Below are 18,647 nucleotides of genomic sequence, written 5' to 3'. Positions count from 1 at the left end.
AGGCTCCAGGCTCTGTGCTGTCAACAGAGCCACCCAGGTGCCCCTTTAAATAATTTTTAAAAAAGAGGGTTCCAAATATATTGGTGCTTCCTAGGAGCACATTATGTAACTTTCAGCAGCCATACCAAAATGGCCCTTTCCCTAAATGAGTGGTACATGTGTCTAACAAGATGACTATCGCAGAGGGAAAAAAGAAGGAAAGATAGGTCAATTCCAGGCCTGTTTTCATATGTCTTTTTTTTTTCACCCAAGTAGTAACAGATACTGTTCATATCAAAGGTCTGAGAGGATCTGCATCCCAGTATCTGCTTTTTTTATATACAAGGGTAACTTTATTAAAACAAAGAAATGAGTATAATTTTAAAGGACATAAAACACTTCCCAAATTTGCCTTCCATCCTTGCGCAGGGGCCTTGCTAATCTTCTCTGTATCGTTCCAATGTTAGGATATGCGCTGTTGAAGCAAGCACCCCATTATCTGTTTATGGATAGCATCTCAAGAAGACCTGAAAGTCACGCATTTATGCTAAGTTTTGCTTTCTGTAATTCTGTTTCCAAAACGGAAACCTGATTGGAAAGTATATGCCTGATTTGCACGTATGCCTAAATTATTTGAGTACTCTTTCTGCTTCAGTTTTTTCCCTGATAAAAATAAAAGGATTTGGAGAAATCCATACTTTTAATAAAACAATTTCTATCTGATGATACCATCTGAAGTTTGAGCTTGTGGCTCAATGGGCAGGGAAGATGAGAAATGCTTTTTGCACACATACCTCAAGAAGCAGCACTGTCCTATGCTCTCAAGGCTTAAAAGGAGTTGCCATCTTTCTCTTCTTAATGGAAAAAAAGAACCTCTCACCAGAATTTTTGATATAAAAGGTGCACATATTTGACTGTAATCTGGCACATACCTACTGTCTCAGAAAGGAAGAATGAAAAAAAGGAAACTAATACAGTTCAGATGGAAAATTCGGTCCAATGGTAAGACACCGACAGGTGAAGAAATTCACCTGAGAAGGCTTTAGAAACAAATACAACAGAGAAGAAAGCGTTCTGTTTGGAAATGATTTTTGATTCACAGAACACTTGCAAAGAGAGTACAGAGAGTCTCCGCATACCCTGTCCTCATCTTCCCCCAGAATTACCACCTTACTATGTGAGAAGGCTTTTGATGTCAAGTTGGCCTGGCGCCTGCTAAGTTGATAATAAAGTAAAAGTCTTAGGGAAATGTAACAGTAAGATTACTGATACATAAAAACTGCAAAGTTTTAGCAATCAAAGAAGAATGTGTACTTTTTGAAGTGAACACTCGAGATATTCTGAAAACTCAACTTTTAGTAACACAGTTTTAACTTGCCTCTTTATATGGTCAATAGTGTGGTCCATGTTTTGTGGAAGAAAAGGAAATCTCTTCACCAGTACCATATCGTAGCAGCACATACAATAAATGTAGTAGGTGTGTTTCTTCTCTTGGATGGTGATATATCTCTTAAAATTTAAATGTCAGCCTGCAAAGATAAATACCTCTTGAAATTTATGGCCATCATCACAAAGTGATTCACCAAAGCACTTGTTTTCAATTATTTTATGAGATCACATTCTTCCATGATAGAAAAAAGAAGGGAGACAATGGGAGAATTGTCTTGAGAGGAGAGCTATGAAAAGGGCAAAGAATGGAAGGGTAAATGTCAAGGACAAAAACATGGAGACTGCTTTCTTAGCCCTGCAGTATTCAATGTTTCCCCCTTCCTATCTTTTAACAGGAAACTGCCTTACCTTGGCTGTAATGACTTGGAATTTGTATACCCTATTTCCACAAGGGGATAATGGCTCTCTGTCCAGATATCATCAAGCTTAGCCTCGTTTTAACTGAGTTCCCTGATACATTTGACAGACTATGCACTGAGATCTGAGATATTGACTATTTTGTATTTACCAATGATGGTCATGTCAGTAGGTAACTGTAGGGAAACCTTGGTTGCATCCACTTACTAATTTTCCTAAAGCAGATCCCTGAATTACCTTGTGTATAATGCACATTTTTGCAGGGTCTTGTTGTTTTGGTCTATTAATAAATAGGGGACCAGGTAGAAATTTCTGGAGCATCACAAATTTTTGGAGTATCAAATTTCTGGAATATCAGTACTCCAGAAATTTCTGGAGTATCTGCAGAGTGGAGCAGGCATTACATTTATAGAAGTCCAATGTCTTCCCAAGTCTACCACAGGCAGGTGGTAACCAGACCATCAGCCAAGCAGCACCTCATCCAAGTAGCACCATATTTGACCCCCAGGGAAGACTGTCTTCTCTACCATATTGCTTAGGCTCCTCCGGGGTCACCTTCTTACAAAAAGGGACAGATTCTAGCTGGGCCTCAGGTACAACACCACTGGGCCCATTCACCTCTTTCTCCAAAAATGACTAATTTGTGCAAGTCTAACCCCTTACTCCGTAAATGAATGAATGGTCTTTCCAAACACTGTAGAGACACGACAAAAATTTACATATATGCCTTTGGGGTTTTCTTTTTCGAGTAGTAATGGATAAAATCAACTTATATTCTATGGGCTGTGTTCATTAAAATTCAAACCAGCACTACTCTCTCATCCACTCCCACCTCTCATCAGGGATTCTCCCTTTGATATCTGGCTTTTAACTAATGAAACAAATCAACTAGTATGGCATTTTTGAGGGCTATTTATAAAGCTCAAACATACAAATAAAAACTCACAACTACCAGTTTTGTCAGTGATACATCCTAAAATAGAGCTGTTAGTGGAAGGCTTCAGCTGGCACCAAAGTAACAGAACAAATAGTCCTAGCGCCAAGACAGTGGGCTTTGCCTTCTAGCCATTTCTCCCTGCTCACATAGGCAGAAAGGACATGAAATCAAATACACTGTTCAGAGTGGCATTCCCTCTGTGCCCCTCTTTATTAGCCCCCTTAGGACTAATCAATGCATCTGCATGAGAAAGGGGGGTGTGTTATTGATGGTTTAGCTTCTAGAAGTGTACTGTTAAGGGAATAAAAGGATGGACAGAAAATTAATGGATTTATTGACAATAAAAGCAATTGCTATAATAATGTTATTATCATAAGCATTTGGTCCTACAGTAAATCACCCTGTACTCCTGAGCTTTTGCAGTTTGTTTCTGGACAGTGTATTATTTTGTCCTCTTTCCTGAAGCTGCCTGTCACTTATTATAGCCATGAAAATGCATACTTATGGTATTTTTCAAAGTAAAATATACATGCCTTTCATACATGAATGTTTCTACCTTGGCTACTAACAAGTGTGCAGGTAAGCGTCTATGCATGTGTGTGTGGGTGTGTGTGTGTGTACCCATTTGTGTCTGAATATGTGCATCTTTCTACTTCCTGAAATTCAGCTTGTTTTCTATTAGCTGAGGTTAGCAAGTAATTGAATTTTTGGGAAACACAACTCTATTGTCATCTTGATGATATTCGTTGAAGGGAATTTTGGCTTTGGTGTGAGTTTTTGTGACTTAGTAGTAACCAATGTTTTATATAATTGTAATATGTAAAATAATCTCCCCACTCAGTGTGGGACTCAAATTCACAACTCCAAGATCAAGAGTCGTAGGCTCTACTGAATGAGCCAGCCAGGTGCCCCTAATTTTATATATTTTTAATTTATATAGAAATATTTCAGTCATACAAAAAATTATTGACATATATTTATAACATCTACATTTGTACATCTCAGCCAATTTTTAAAAATGATATATTATGAAAAGAATTAATGCTTCTTGCTGATACCTCTCTGATAAAAAGTAATGCTCTTCAAAGGTAATCACAGCTTAGGATTTGGAGAATTTCTTTGGAGTTTTATTTTGTATGTATCTTTGAATAGTACTTAGTGTTTTAAACTTCATGTAAATGGTATACTGTTTGTCTCCTTATGAAACTTGCTTTCCTTATTCAGTATTAAACTTGGATTTTCATCCATGTAGATACATGCAGCTCTGGGCCAGTGGATCTTTTTTCATTGCTGTATATTATTCTATTGCATAGATAATTAATAATGGAAAGATTCTCTTTCTTGATGATGAACATTTGGATTCTTCCTAATTTTTCTATCCTAAAATTGCTTCCAATGGTAGTGTTGTATTTCTGTCTGTATGTGTGAGAGTTAATCCTAACACATAGACCTAATGCATAGAATTTCTGAGTAAAAGGACAGACGTAACATTAGGTATTGCCAAGTTAATCTCTAAATTTTTGTACAAATTTATACTCCTAGCATCAATATATTCTTATTATAAGTAATATGAACCGACTTTAATTTGCATTTCCTTGATTACTAGTGAATATGAGAGAATATTATACATGCACATACATACACTTACAGGCTTGTCTAAGTTCTGTGTGAGTTGGAGGGTAGAGCAGCCTGTGCAAGCACAAGGTGCTGACTGGCCGCTACTGTGGGATAAGCAGGAAACCTGCCCGTGTCCTGGACCCTTCTCTAATGAGAGGCCAAAACCATCTGCCAAGGAAATGGTGGGGTGCAATAGGAGAGGAGGTGGCATGGCCAGGATAAAGATACATTCTCTCTTTTTTTTTCTTCAAATTTTAATTTAAATTCTAGTTAGTTAACATGTAGTGTAGTATTGGTTTCAGGAGTAGAATTTAGTGATTCATCACTTACATATGACACCCAGTGCTCATCCCAACAAGTGCCCTCCTTAATGCCCATCATCCCATTTAGCCCATCCCCCCACCCACCTCCCCTCCAGCAACCCTCAGTTTGTTCTCTGTCTTTAAGAGTCTCTTATGGTTTGCCTTTACCCCCACCTTTTCAACAAGCGGTGATTCAAAACAATAATCACGATAGCAGATTTTCCTAGGATGATACCCTTCGTGCTATTTGAATTATAGCCTTATCCTTCAAATATTATATGAATTCAGTGAATATAATAGCCCTAACCACTTAGTGCTATGAGGGTGAAGGGAAAGAAAATGGAAAAGAATGTGTGCAGATAGTAATTCCTAACTCATAAAATTGAGTGAGATATAATTAATATATAAAATGCTCAGCCCTAAGGTTGGAAAAGAGTATGCACTCAAGAAAGGTAAGCTTCAGAAGGTATTTTAAGGAAAACTAAATAAATAAATAAATAAATAAATAAATAAAGATAAATTATCTTAAAAGTATTATGTCACCTGTAATGCTCTATGAAGTTACATAAGGACCTCTTCCCATACACCCCTTAATTCACTGCCTCCAGACTATTTTGGACGTGGAGACCAGACAATTTAGCTTACTGGAAGTGTATGTAAAGTAAAAGTAAATAAGAGTTGAAATTAGTCCTAGTAGCTTTCCTATGAGTAAAGAGCAGGGGATATTCGTACTTTGGTCACTCAGAGCTATTTTTATAACGTATTTTTTGTTCTTGGCAATGTTCCTGATAGGTGACAACTTGAGAACTGAAAAAGATGAGGATTTTTCGCTTTCTTCCTTATAAATGTCAGTAGACTCTAACAGCTTACTCTCCAAAAATAAGCATTAGTCTGGAAAATTACTGGAGAGAGGTTTTTCTCTCCCCAACCAAACAAAGAGTGTATATGTTAAGATTTTTTTTTTTTTACAAATTCAAAGAAAGAATAACTTATAATTAAGCATCTGGGTTCTTACTGTATCTGGCCTCAAAATTTATATTCCAAAGTGATGTGATATGATGCACATAGCAACATAGGAACAATCTATAATATCAAAAATGTGATTAGACATCAAGATTTGAATCTCAAGGAATCTTTCTGAGCTCAGAACATCTTTTCCAATAAGTATATTTAAATGACAACTAGGTCATACAGGTAGCGCTAAAAGACTGTATAAACCATGATTTAGCCAGACCCTAATATTAATAGTATATGCCTGAATACTGGATTAATTTGGGTGTTAGGAGGAAGAAGAAAATCCCCTTTTACTTTCACTTTCCCAACTGTCTTTATGAGTCTTATATTGTCTTTTTTGACTCTCTCTTAAGGAGATCTGTATCTTCATGCTGTCCCCAATCTCCTGTCCCTTCCCCATCGCAACTCTGAATTTCTGAGTCATTCAGTGAAATTGAGATAATATGAAAGCAGTCTGATTGAACTAATTCACACTAACATGAAAATGATTCCTTAATCCTTCCAAAGGAATTGGAATGCTCAAAAGATAACTTCGATAAGCTACTTGAATCTTCAGTATCAGAATTTCAGGCACATTAAATAAGTAGAAAATTTAGTCAATATTTGACGAGATATTGGGAGACAATTTAGATATCATCACTGCCATGGGAATTACTTTTCATAACCTATTCTCTCCCACTAATAGAGACTTTTTAAATTTTCTAACAACATCTATTTCCCATAGTAGTAATAGATATATCTACAAAGAGCTTTTTAAATGGTCATATTTTTATATCAAAGACCGGTGTATCAGGACTTCTTTCAGAAGTTAAAAAGAATCATTTTTCAAATGTTTGTGATTTATTTTTATCTTTTAAAATTACTTTTTGGCTTTGTTTTTTTATCTTCCTGATAGAGTTGATGGAAAGGATAATTAGTGGACCCTGAAAAGAAAACATCTCATTCTTTCAATTCCCTCTCATTCTGCCTCCACCAATAAATAAAAAATGAATGAGAAGAGGATGATGAAAGAAAAGAAGCAAAGGCCACCCACATTTTGGAAGTAATTGTTCATCCTCTATCTTGACATAGAAGGAAAGCTTTAAAAAGAGGCTTGCCTCTGTGTCCTGCAGCAAAAAATGAATATTAGCATGAAAGGATGTTATCTGCAAAAGCAGTGAATGATTAACCTTAAAGTTAAAAGAAAATAGAATCAAGTTTCATGTGGTCATAAAAATGTATCAGACACAATTACAAATTCTCGTCTTCTAGTCAATGAGTACCCGATTCTTAAAATAAATGGTTTTGAAGATGGCAATGTAAGGAGTATCTTGACATGATGGTGATGAAATCTAAATTGTATTATTGATTCATAGCCCAGTGATTCCAAGCTTACTCTGCACTTGATGACAAGATGGCCTGCTCTTCGATAACATGACAACATGTGTCCTAAGCCTTTTCTAAGTCCCACTGGGGGTCACTGATCCAGAAGAAATAGAAAATTATTCTTGCTCACCTTTTAAAGATTCCTTTGTCTCATCCAAGCATTCTCATTGATTGAATCTCATTACTATGCCTGCGCTCAAGTTTTGTAAACCATGCCTGTCTTTCTCCCTTCTGGCCTGTTCAGGTCAGAGCCTTCTTTGCACGAGACTGAATTGAGAGAGGAGTTTGGGTTTCTACCTCACTTTAGCCTTCGCTTCTCAAGAATCAGAATTCTCCCAATACACCATATATTTTTTTAAAAAAAGAAACTTCTTTTTTAATTTTTTTAATGTTTATTTATTTTTGATACAGAGAGAGACAGAGCATGAACAGGGGAGGGGCAGAGACAGAGGGAGACACAGAATCTGAAGCAGGCTCCAGGCTCCGAGCTGTCAGCACAGAGCCCGACGCAGGGCTCAAACTCACGGACTGTGAGATCATGACCTGAGCCGAAGTCGGACACTTAACTGACTGAGCCACCCAGGCGCCCCATAAAAAAGAAACTTCTTTAAAGAGTTGTTCTCTTCTCAAAAACTGATGGCAGCAATCCGGTGTCAAGCAAAGCTTCAGTCAGGGGCTCCATTCACAAATGGAGTGCTTAATCTGTTCATTTGTTGGTTCACAAAGATTTATGAAGGCCTTACCATATGCCAGGCACTAGATTAATTGCTAGACCGAAAGCAGTGAACAAGATAGACAGTCTCACTTCTTAGGAAGCTTAGCACCAAGACAGAAAGACAGATCTTGAACAATAATTACAAGATTAAGGATATTATAGAGCGGGAAGTGCACCTGCCAACAGGGTGTACATAGTGAAAGCTTTTTGGAGGCAGTGGCATTTAAGCAGAAACCAGAAGGAACAAGAAGAATTAGAAATGCTAAAAGTGGGGAAGGGTTATGCAGAAAGAACATCTTATGTGAATGCTCTGAAGTAGAAGAGAACATGACCCATTTGCATAAAAACAGTTCTTTAAACACCAACACATAGAAAATGAGGTCAGGAGTGCTAAGGGTGAGATTTGAGAGATAGGTGTGATTCATGTCATGGGGAACCATGTAGTCATGCCAAGGAGTTGGTCTTTTTCCTTAAGGCCATGACACATTTTTTTTTATAAATTTTTTTTTCAACATTTATTTATTTTTGGGACAGAGAGAGACAGAGCATGAATGGGCGAGGGGCAGAGAGAGAGGGAGACACAGAATCGGAAACAGGCTCCAGGCTCTGAGCCATCAGCCCAGAGCCTGACGCGGGGCTCGAACTCACGGACCGCGAGATCGTGACCTGGCTGAAGTCGGACGCTTAACCGACTGCGCCACCCAGGTGCCCCAGGCCATGACACATTTTTAAGTCAGGGAGTAACATTTGCATTTCAAACTAATCTCTCTGGCTGTAATTGTAAAAAGTAGATCTGCGAATTGTGAGATTGGATGTAAGGAATCCAGTTAGGAAGTTATTACAAACTTCTGGTTCCAACAACATGGTAGCCTAAGATAGCAGGAAAAAAATCTTGCTGAAACTATCTGGACATTCTGAAAAGAAAAAGTAGTTTAAGTATGTGGTCATAAATACAGATGACGGAAATGAAGGAACTAAATCCCAGAGAAGCCAGCAAGTGAGCCTGCAGTGTGACTGCCTGGTGGCATTGATATGACTCAGTCATTTTCAGGCTTGGGGTCTAATGCCTCAGTAGGGACAAAACTGTTGTCCTGAGCCTGAATGAGGTGAGAAGTTGAAAGGAAGATCTTGAAGGGCTGTCGCCTCGATGAAAGGGTGAAACAGATAAAAATCCACCCATCAGCAGATAGATACAAGAAGAAACTTTGAGTCATCATCTCTCTTAGGCTGGTCTTGAAAAAAGGTGCTGTCATCTGAGAGTTTTCGCTTCTGGGCCTCACTATCACAGATGTGGAGTTCATATTTGTACACCAACTTGAACCAAGAACACCCAGGAAACCAAACACAAAATTCATCTTGATAAATGTTTCCATAACCCAACCACTCATCTACTTTCTGTCTCTAAGGGTTTTCTAATTCTGGACACTTCATATAAATGGATCATATAATGCATGGTGTTTTGTGTCTGACCTCTTTAACTTAGCATAATGCTTTAAGATTCATCCATGCTATAGCACATATCAGTATTTCATTTTTTTATTCCTGTAACTCATTCAGAAAAATGAAATGACATTCTGAAATGGAATATGAAATTAGTAGGTATAAATAGCATAAAAGAAGGAATGGATTCTAAGGAACAGATACGAGTAAAAACTGATAGGGAAAATTTGAGGATAAAAGAATGTCTAGAAATGAAATATGGAGTCACTTAAATTAAGTCAGTGGACAGGTCAAAAATTCTATTAGAAATAGCTGAAGAGAAAATTAATTGACTAGAATTTGGGTCTGAGAAAATTACCCAGAATGCACCATAGAAAGCTAAAGAAATGAACGACATAAGAGCAAAGTTAAGAAAAACAGAGAATAGAATAGGCAAGAACAACATACTCAACAGAAATTTTTGAAATGATACACAGGACAGACAATATTCAAAGAGGAAATTGTATGGACTCTTTAATTGATGAAAACCATGATCACCCAAATTCAAGAGCCCTGCTCCTTCAGGTTATAAGCAGAATAAATGAAATTAACTTCACCTGGATAAATAATCGAGAAACTGCAGAAAACCAAAGCCTTTGGGAACATCTTACAATCAACCAGAAATAAGACCCCTGAAATAAAAAGCAATAATAATCTGTCGGTAGACTTCTAGTACCAATGAAAGCTATACAACAATTGAGAGAAAACTGCCAACTTAAAAGACAATTGGTCATTTTTCAGGCTTTTACTCAGAAAAAAAGGGAGGGCAGAGGGAGAGGGAGAGAGAGAGAGAATCCCAAGCAGGCTCCACCCCCAGCACAGAGCCCGACATGGGGCTGATCTGATGACTCTGAGATCATGACCTGGGTCGAAATTAAGAGTCTGATGCTTAACTGACTAGGTCACCCAGGTGCCCCAGAAAAAGAATTTTTTAAAATTTCTATAAGGCAGAAATTGAACACAGAAGGAATGAGTGGCATAGAAAAAGTAATGGTGATTCCAAAAGACATTGGTGAAACAATATGAACATATTCACTGTAACCAAACAGTAATCAGAATGGAATGATTTGGGAAATAGCAAAAGCAAATTATACTTTAAATCCTAGACAATAATATGTAAATGGAAGTTAAAGGATAAGGCTGCATATGATTTAAGCAGCCTTAGTCCATTATATTATTTAGAAGGAAAATAAAAATAGTAATTTTAATAATATTAAGTTAACATATACCAGTTAAATACTAAAAACTATTAACAACTATTATATATTAGAGATATTTCCAAAGTAGTAAAAGGTGGTTAAAAAAAATAAAGAAACCCAGGGCACCTGGGTGGCTTAGTTGGTTGAGCATCTGATTCTTGATTTTGGCTCAGGTCATGACCCCATAGTCGTGGGATTGAACCCCACATCAGGCTCTGTGCTGAGCATGGAGCCTACTTGAGATTCTCTCTCTCTCTCTCTCTCTCTCTCTCTCTCTCTCTCTCTCTCCCATTCTCTCTCTCTCTTCCCCACCTTCTGCCCCTCTCCCCAGCTGGTACCCTCTCTCTCAAAGATAAAAAGAAAAAAGAAACCTGAACAATCTAATATAAACAAAAACAGAGAAAAAGCATGCAAAGAAAAAGTAAAATATAAAGCACAAAATAAGATAGTTTGAATAAATCTAAATGCATTAATAATCACAAAAAACACAAAAACACTAAATTTACTAGGTAAAAGCAGAGATTGTCAATTTTAATTTTTAAAGTCTAAGGGCACCTAGACTCAGTTGGTCAAGTGTCCGACTTCGGCTCAGGTCATGAGTTCATTGTTTGTGGGTGTGAGTCCCATGTCGAACTCTGTGCTGACAGCTCAGAGCCTGGAGCCTGCTTCGGATTCTGTGTCTCCAGCTCTCTCTACCCCTCCCCCACTCAGGCTCTGTCTCTCTGGCTCTCTCAAAAATGAATAAAGGTTAGAAAAAATTTTAAAAATAAATAAATAAAAATAATAAAATCTACTTTATATGCATACCCAGTAGAAAAATAGAAATATACCAGGCAAATGCAACCTAAACAAAGACAATAAAGCTATATATCAATATTAATCAAAATATGACTTTAAGAAAATTAATATCATTAGGTTTAAAGAAAAATATTTCATAATACTAAAAAGAAACTTCAACAAATGACATAGCAATTCTCAACCTATAAACACCTAAAAATCTGTGTCCAAAATATGTAAAGTAAAAAGTGAAAAACTTATAAGAAAAAATGTTAAATTTCACAATCACAGTGGAATATTTTGACACATTTTCCTCAATAATTGGTAAATCAAGCAGATTAGAGAATTGTAGAAAGTAGAAATTTTGAGTAGTACTGTTTAAAACGCAATCCACTGTAGAGAATTTAGGGAATGTGCATTTTGTTTAATGTACGTGGAGCATTTACAAAACTTTACCAAAAAGTGCCACAAAACAGGACTCAGCAAATATCAAGGAATCAATTTCATATGCCTAGGTTCTTGGATAATATTGAAATATCATTAGTAATCGCTAACAAAATTTCCTTTTCCATACATTGTGGGAAATTTAAAAGTGCTGTTTCATTTTTTTTTTTTTTAGTGAAGGTAAATAAAGGGATGCCTGGCTGGCTCAGTCGATAGAGCCTGCAACTCTAACTCTCAGGGTCATGAGTTCAAACTCCGTATTAAGTGTGGAGCCTAGTTTATAAAAACAAATAGAGGAGCACCTGAGTGGCTCAGTTGGTTAAGCATCAAACTCTTGATTTCAGCTCAGGTCATGATCCCAAGATCGTGGGTTTGAGCTCCACATTGGGCTCTGCGCTGAGCATGGAACCCGCTTAAGATTCTCCCTCTCTCTCTCTCTCTCTCTCTCTGTCTCCCTATGCCCCTCTCCCGCACTTGCACACTCTCTAAAATAAAAACAAGTTTTTTTAATAAAAATAAATAGATAGATAGATAAAATAAATAAAAGCACTTTTTAAAATATAGGGCACCTGGGTGGCTCAGTTGGTTGAGGTCCGACTCCAGCTCAGGTCATGATCTCACAGTTCATGATTTCTTTTTTCTTTTTTTTAATGTTTATTTATTTTTGAGAGAGAGAGAGAGAGAGAGAGAGAGAGAGAGAGAGAGAGAGAGAGAGCATGAATAAGGGAGGGCCGGAGAGAGAGGGAGACACAGAATCTGAAGCAAGCTCCAGGCTCTGAGCTGTCGGCACATAGCCCATCGCAAGGCCTGAACTTATAAACCATGAGATCGTGACCTGAGCCGAAGTCAGCTGCTTAACCGACTGAGCCACCCAGGCACCCCTCAAAGTTCATGATTTCAAGCCCCTCGTCGGGCTCTGTGTTGACAGCTCAGAGCCTGGAACCTGCTTCGGATTCTGTGTCTCCCTCTGTCTCTGCCCCTCCCCCATTCATGCTCTGTCTGTCTCTTTCTCAAAAATAAACATTAAAAAAAACTTTGAAAAATAAATCCTGCATCACAGAGCTCAAAATCTGAAAGAGCAAAGCAAAAACATGTGTCATCACAATGCCCTGTGGTAACATTAATTCCACAGAAGTTATGAGAGCACATGAGGCTGAGAGGAGGGAAGCCTTTTTGAAGGAGTTGGTGCATGTGTGGAATAGTAAATTGCAAATAGGTGTTAGCCAGGTAAGACTTTTCTTTTGCCTTTTTAAAAATTATTATATAATTTACCTACCATAAAATTCACCCGTTTAAAGTATACAACTGAGTGGGGTTAGTATATTCACAGGATTATTCAACTATCTCTACTGTCTAATTCCAGAATATCAAAAAGAAACTGTGGACTCATTAGCACTTACTCTCCATTCCTTCCTTCCCCCTAGCCCAGGGCAACTACTAATGTACTTTCTGTCTCTATGGATTTGCTAATTCTGGACATTTCATGTTAATGGAATCATATAATGCATGGCCTTTTCTGTCTGACTTCTTTCTTGTTGCATAATGCTTCAAGATTCACCCCTGTTGTAGCACGCATTGGCATTTCATTCTTTTTTTACTGCCGAGTAATATTCCATTGTATGGATGTGCCACATTTTGTTTATTTGTTCATAATTCAAATGGATGGGCATGTGGGTTGTTTCTACTTTGAGGTTATTATGAATAATGCTACTATAAACATCTGTGTACAAGTTTTTGTGCGAACACACGTTTTCGATTTTCTTGAATATATGTTTAGGAGTGGAATTGTTGGGTCATATGGTAACTCTATCTTCAAAATTTTAAGTAACTTCCAAAATGTGGAAGGAGGGAAAGAGAAAAGGAGGGAGAGAAATACTCATATCAGGGAAATGACAGTGGCTGAAAGTGAAATCAATGGCATTGGAGTCAGAATAGCACAAATAACACCCCAAAGATGACCAGTTGTATTTTGTACTGAGGGAAATAGAAATCGTTTTGTAATGCTGCAGCCCCAAATTGCAAGGTGGAGGCCTAGAGGATCTGGGGACTTGAAAACCTGGAAGATTGTCACCACCTGTTCTCTCACCTTGGGCAATTCAGGTAACCTCTCTGAGCCCTGAATTATTTATCTGAGAAGTTGGATTAACATTTCTTATCCTGTCCGCCTCCCAGGATTATGGGAATCAAATGGCAAAGAGGCTACAAAAGCCCTCGTGAGATCTAGGGTGTAGTGATAGCAGAAAGCTACCTAGAACATAGGCCTAAGGAGGTTGAGACCCAGCTCATACAGTTTTGATCTCCGATAAACCCATAAATTTATCCTGTTTTTCGCTTCCCAAGTGAAAAACCAATGCATACCAACCATACTGCAGAAAACAACCCATATAACCTTCTGATAGCAGGTAAACATCAGAAATAATTATTTATTGATTTACCATCAACGTTACAATCCATTTGGACATTCTCATTGTAAGAACTATGTACTTTTCACAGTGACTTTCTACCTAATTTGTTCTACGATACTTCATTTAGTGTTAAATATTCTAATAAACCCCAAACCTTAGAGGTTTCACACAGTAACAGTTTATAATTTGTTTATGTAACAGTCCAAGATGGCCACAAGGGCGAGGGGCAATGTGGGGTACATGGGAAGGCTCTGTTCTATTCCATCATCTTGGGACCCCGGATATAGTCCTTTCTTGCTAAGAGGTTCTAATGCCATAGTAAAGATGAGGCATAAGAATCAATAATGTCAAACAAGTATAGGAGCTCCCACGTAGTGCTGAGGTCTGGGAGACTGCAATAGAAGAAGGCTTGGAGTGATCTGTGATAACTGCCAGTGCAAAGATGGATAACTGCTCATAGTGCAGAGGTATCCCGTGAAGCAGAAACGAGGGGAGCAAAGTTTTAGAAGTGGAAAAATGAAATGCAAGGTGATTTCAAATAAGATGAATATTTGTTAGTTTTTATGTGTGTTCCATGGCTGTGTGAGATGTTAACATTAGAGGAAGCTGGGTGAGGGGTATACAGGAACACTCTGTGCTATCTTGCAACTCTTATGTGAATCTAAAATTTAAAAAAGTTTTAAGTAATTGTGTGTGTGTGTGTGTGTGTGTGTGTGTGTGTGTGTAAGAGAGAGAGAGAGAGAGAGAGAGAAGTTTGTGTGTGTCTGTGATGAAGGACATACCATGAAAGAGGAAATGAGAGAATCATCGTAGTTTTCCTGTTCCCATTGAGGCAATTGATGCAGAAAGAACAGGGGTGTGTCCAAAGTCACACAGCCATTTAGAAGCTGAGATGTGACTAGCCCATTCTGATGCTCCCTATATAGAATAAAACAAGAGGCGTGGGCCTGAAAAATGGAAGAGATCTGTAAGTGGAGAATATTTGGGACCAAACACATTGTGGTAAATTTGTACTTGTTATGGTTTCAAACTATACAAGTTAAGTCATGGGAAGCAAACTTCTAAGAATGATTGATGTCAAATGTAACAAATTAAGAGTTAAAATATTCTCTTCGATCTACAAGATGATTTACTTCGCCATATGCTAATAATGTTCTGGCTTTAATCAGCAACATATTGCATAGCGAATGCTTACCTGTGACCTGATCCATTAAAATTAATTGGTAAACATGACTATATTTTTAGAATGTAATTGCAACGTTTATTAATGAAGGTGTGAAATGGCCTTTCATAATTTCACGTATGCCAACGGAGATTTTATAAGGGCGTTGAATAATATTACAAGGTCAGGGTTGAGCCCTGACAGTGTGTTTTATTTATTTTTTTAATTGAAGTATAGTTTACATACAGTGTTATATTAGTTTCAGGTATAAAACATATTGATATGACAACCATATACATTACTCAGTGCTCATCACAGTTAAGTGTAGTCACTATCTGTCACCATATTTCTTTGCAATACTATTGACTTTATTCCCTATGTTGTACTTTTCATCTCTGTGACTTATTGTATGACTTGAAGTGTATACCTCTTAATCCCCTTCACCTATTTCCCTCACCCCCTGCCCACTTCCCCTCTAGCGACCACCAGTTTGTTCTCTGTATTTATGAAGCTGCTTCTATTTTTTGTGTGTTTGTTCATTTGTTTTGTTTTTTAAACTCCACATATAAGTGAAATCATGTGATATTTGTCTTTCCCAGACTGACTTATTTCACTTAGCATAATATTCTCTAGGTCCATCCATGTTGTCATAAATGGCTAGATCTCGTTCTTTTTATGACTGATTAATACTCCATCATATATATATAAATATCTATGTTATATATACATATCCCCCACTTATTTTTATTCTCAGTTAATATACAGTATAGTCTTGGCTTCAGGAGTAGAATCCAGTCATTCATCACTTACATATAACACCCAGTGCTCATCCCAACAAGTGCCCTCCTTAATGACCATCACCTATTTTCCCCACCCCATCAGCCCTCAGTTTGTTCTCTGTATTTAAGAGGCTCTTATGGGTTGCCTCCCTTTCTGCTTTTATTTTATTTCTCCTTCCCTTCCCCTATGATCATCTGTTAAATTTTTCAAATTCTACCTATGAGGGAAATAATGCGATGTCTGTCTTTCTCTGAGTGACTTATTTCACTTAGCATAATACCCTCCAGTTCCATCCACGTTGTTGCAAATGGCAAGATTCCATTCTTTTTCATTTCTGAGTAGTATTCCACTGTATGTATATATGTGTCCTAACCCATCAGCTGATGGACATTTGGGCTCTTTCCATAATTTGGCAACTGTTGATAGTGCTGCTATAAACATCGGGGTGCATGTGCCCCTTTGAATCAGCACTCCTTTATCCTTTGGATAAATTCCTAGTAGTACAATTGCTGGATTGTAGGCTAATTCTATTTTTAAGTGACTGTACCATCTTGCATTCCCAGCAACAGTGCAACAGGGTTCCCCTTTTTCCACATCCTTGCCAACATCTGTTCCCTGAGTTGTTAATTTTAGCCTCTCTGACCGGTGGTATCCATTGTGGTTTTGATTTGTATTTCCCTGATGATGAGCATTGTTGAGCATCTTTTCATGTGTCTGTTTGCCATCTAGATGTCTTCTTTGGAAAAGTGTCTATCCATGTCTTCTGCCCATTTCTTCACTAGACTATTTGTTTTTTGGGTGTTGAGTTTGGTAAGTTCTTTATAGATTTTGGATACTAGCCCTTTATCTGATATGTCATTTGCAACTATCTTCTCCCATTCCATCAGTTGCCTTTTAGTTTTGTTGATTGTTTCCTTTGCTGTCCAGGAGCTTTTTATCTTGATGAGGTCCCAATAGTTCATTTTTGCTTCTTTTTGCCTTGCCTTCAAGATGTCAAGCAAGAAGTTGCCGTGGCCAAAGTCAAAGAGGTTGCTGCCTGTTTTCCCCTGTAGGATTTTGATGGTTTCCTGTCTCACATTTAGGTCTTTCAAGCCATTTTGAATTTGTTTTTGTGTATGGTGTAAGGAAGTTCCCCCACTTCTTTATTCACTCATCTATTGATGAACAGTCTTTAGAATAGGCTTGTCAAGAAGACCTGGAAGTTGGTAGAGAGCAAGCCTTGAGAATACTGAGACAAGGTAGAGGGAGCAAGATAGGAGCTGGTCTTGTGTGTTGAGGGAACACCAGTGATCCACAGTGAGGTCAAGGGGTGGAGGAGGCAGTAGGGAGAAAAATAAGAGAATGAGTCAGTTGTGGAATTGTTGGGTGCCATCTGGGGTCTTGTAATACACTGTAAGGACTTCCATTTTTATCCTGTGTGAAATGGCAAAACCTTGGAGAATTGTGAGCAACGCAATGATGTGAACTTGCTTACATTTGGCAGGATCGCTGTGGCAGTTCTATTGGGAAATGAGTGTACAGAGGCAATGGTAGAAAAAGGGAGATCAGTTAGACTACTGGAAGCAATTACAAGAATCTGGCAGGAGATGGTGGAGATTCTACCAAAGTAGCAGTTCACAGGTCAAAGTGGTTAGATTTCCTGAAGGATGGGATGTGAGGTGTGAGAGAAAGAAGAATCAACAGTAACACCAAGACTGTTGGCCTGAGAAACTGGATGTATTAAGTTACTATTATCTGAGATGCGGTAGAAGGTATTGGGAAAGAGATCAGGAGCCCAGTTTTGCACATGTGGAGTTTGAGATGGCAGACATTCAAGTGGGAATTAGGAGCAGAAAGATGAGAATGGAAGTGGAGCACCTGTAAAATGGTGGGCAATCTTAAAGCCTTGCAGGGTGGCCAGAATTCCCCAAGGAACGACTTTGCTTTACAAACCATCGAATTGACCGAACATTTGGGAACCAGGTAGGACAGTCTTGAATAGGCTGCTGAAGATGGGCTGGAAGTTTCACCAAGACACAGGGACCTAGAGAGAAAGGCAAGTAAGTGATGATGGAAGAGCATCAAAGACAAACTCCAACCATTTTAAATATTTCTCTGAAAGAAAAATTTTGTAAGTCCCTCTCTTGCATCTCCCCTCTGAGTGCATGGACTCCTCCGGACCCACGCAGCTTTCCAGAATTCACACTAATACCATTAGTTTAGCTTCTGAGGATCCTTGGTCTCCCAAGAAACCAGTCATCATTTGTGACATTGTTTCTATGGATAATTCCAAACAATGTCCAGCTCACTTGAAATTACAGCACCGCCTGGATTTGAAAAACTAAGTCATTTCTCATTGGGCAGTTCAGTTCGAATCTCCAATTGTCTGGGTTCCTTCAGTACTGCTTGCAGCTTTTTCCTGTAGAGCTGCCACTCATCCTTAGAGGGCATATGTTCACTGCAAGCAGGAAGGTCATGGGGCTTCACCATGGAGTTTGAGAGGTAAGAGTCTGTCATTCCCAGCAACTCCCAGTCTCCTGGGAATAGATTGCTCTGCCATTGCTAGATTTTGTGACAACTCAAAGTCCTACCTCCTCTCTGACTGTCTCCAAAATTCCTATTTTTCATTAATGAATTAATTAGAATTTTGTTTGGGAAGAATGTTGTGACACCTCTTGAGATAATTG

General features: G+C 38.2%; 1 non-coding gene across 1 annotated transcript; it reads right to left on the bottom strand.

Moving 5' to 3' along the window:
- Positions 1-363: 363 nt before the first annotated feature.
- LOC125157963 (U6 spliceosomal RNA) lies at positions 364-470 on the bottom strand. Its single transcript, XR_007149103.1, has one exon. It is a non-coding gene; the product is annotated as a U6 spliceosomal RNA (small nuclear RNA).
- Positions 471-18,647: the final 18,177 nt, after the last annotated feature.

Source organism: Prionailurus viverrinus, chromosome X (genome assembly GCF_022837055.1).
Source record: "Prionailurus viverrinus isolate Anna chromosome X, UM_Priviv_1.0, whole genome shotgun sequence".
NCBI classification, from domain to species: Eukaryota; Metazoa; Chordata; class Mammalia; order Carnivora; family Felidae; genus Prionailurus; species Prionailurus viverrinus.
Note: the sequence above shows the minus strand (reverse complement) of the source record. Positions and strands in the feature narration are given on the sequence as shown.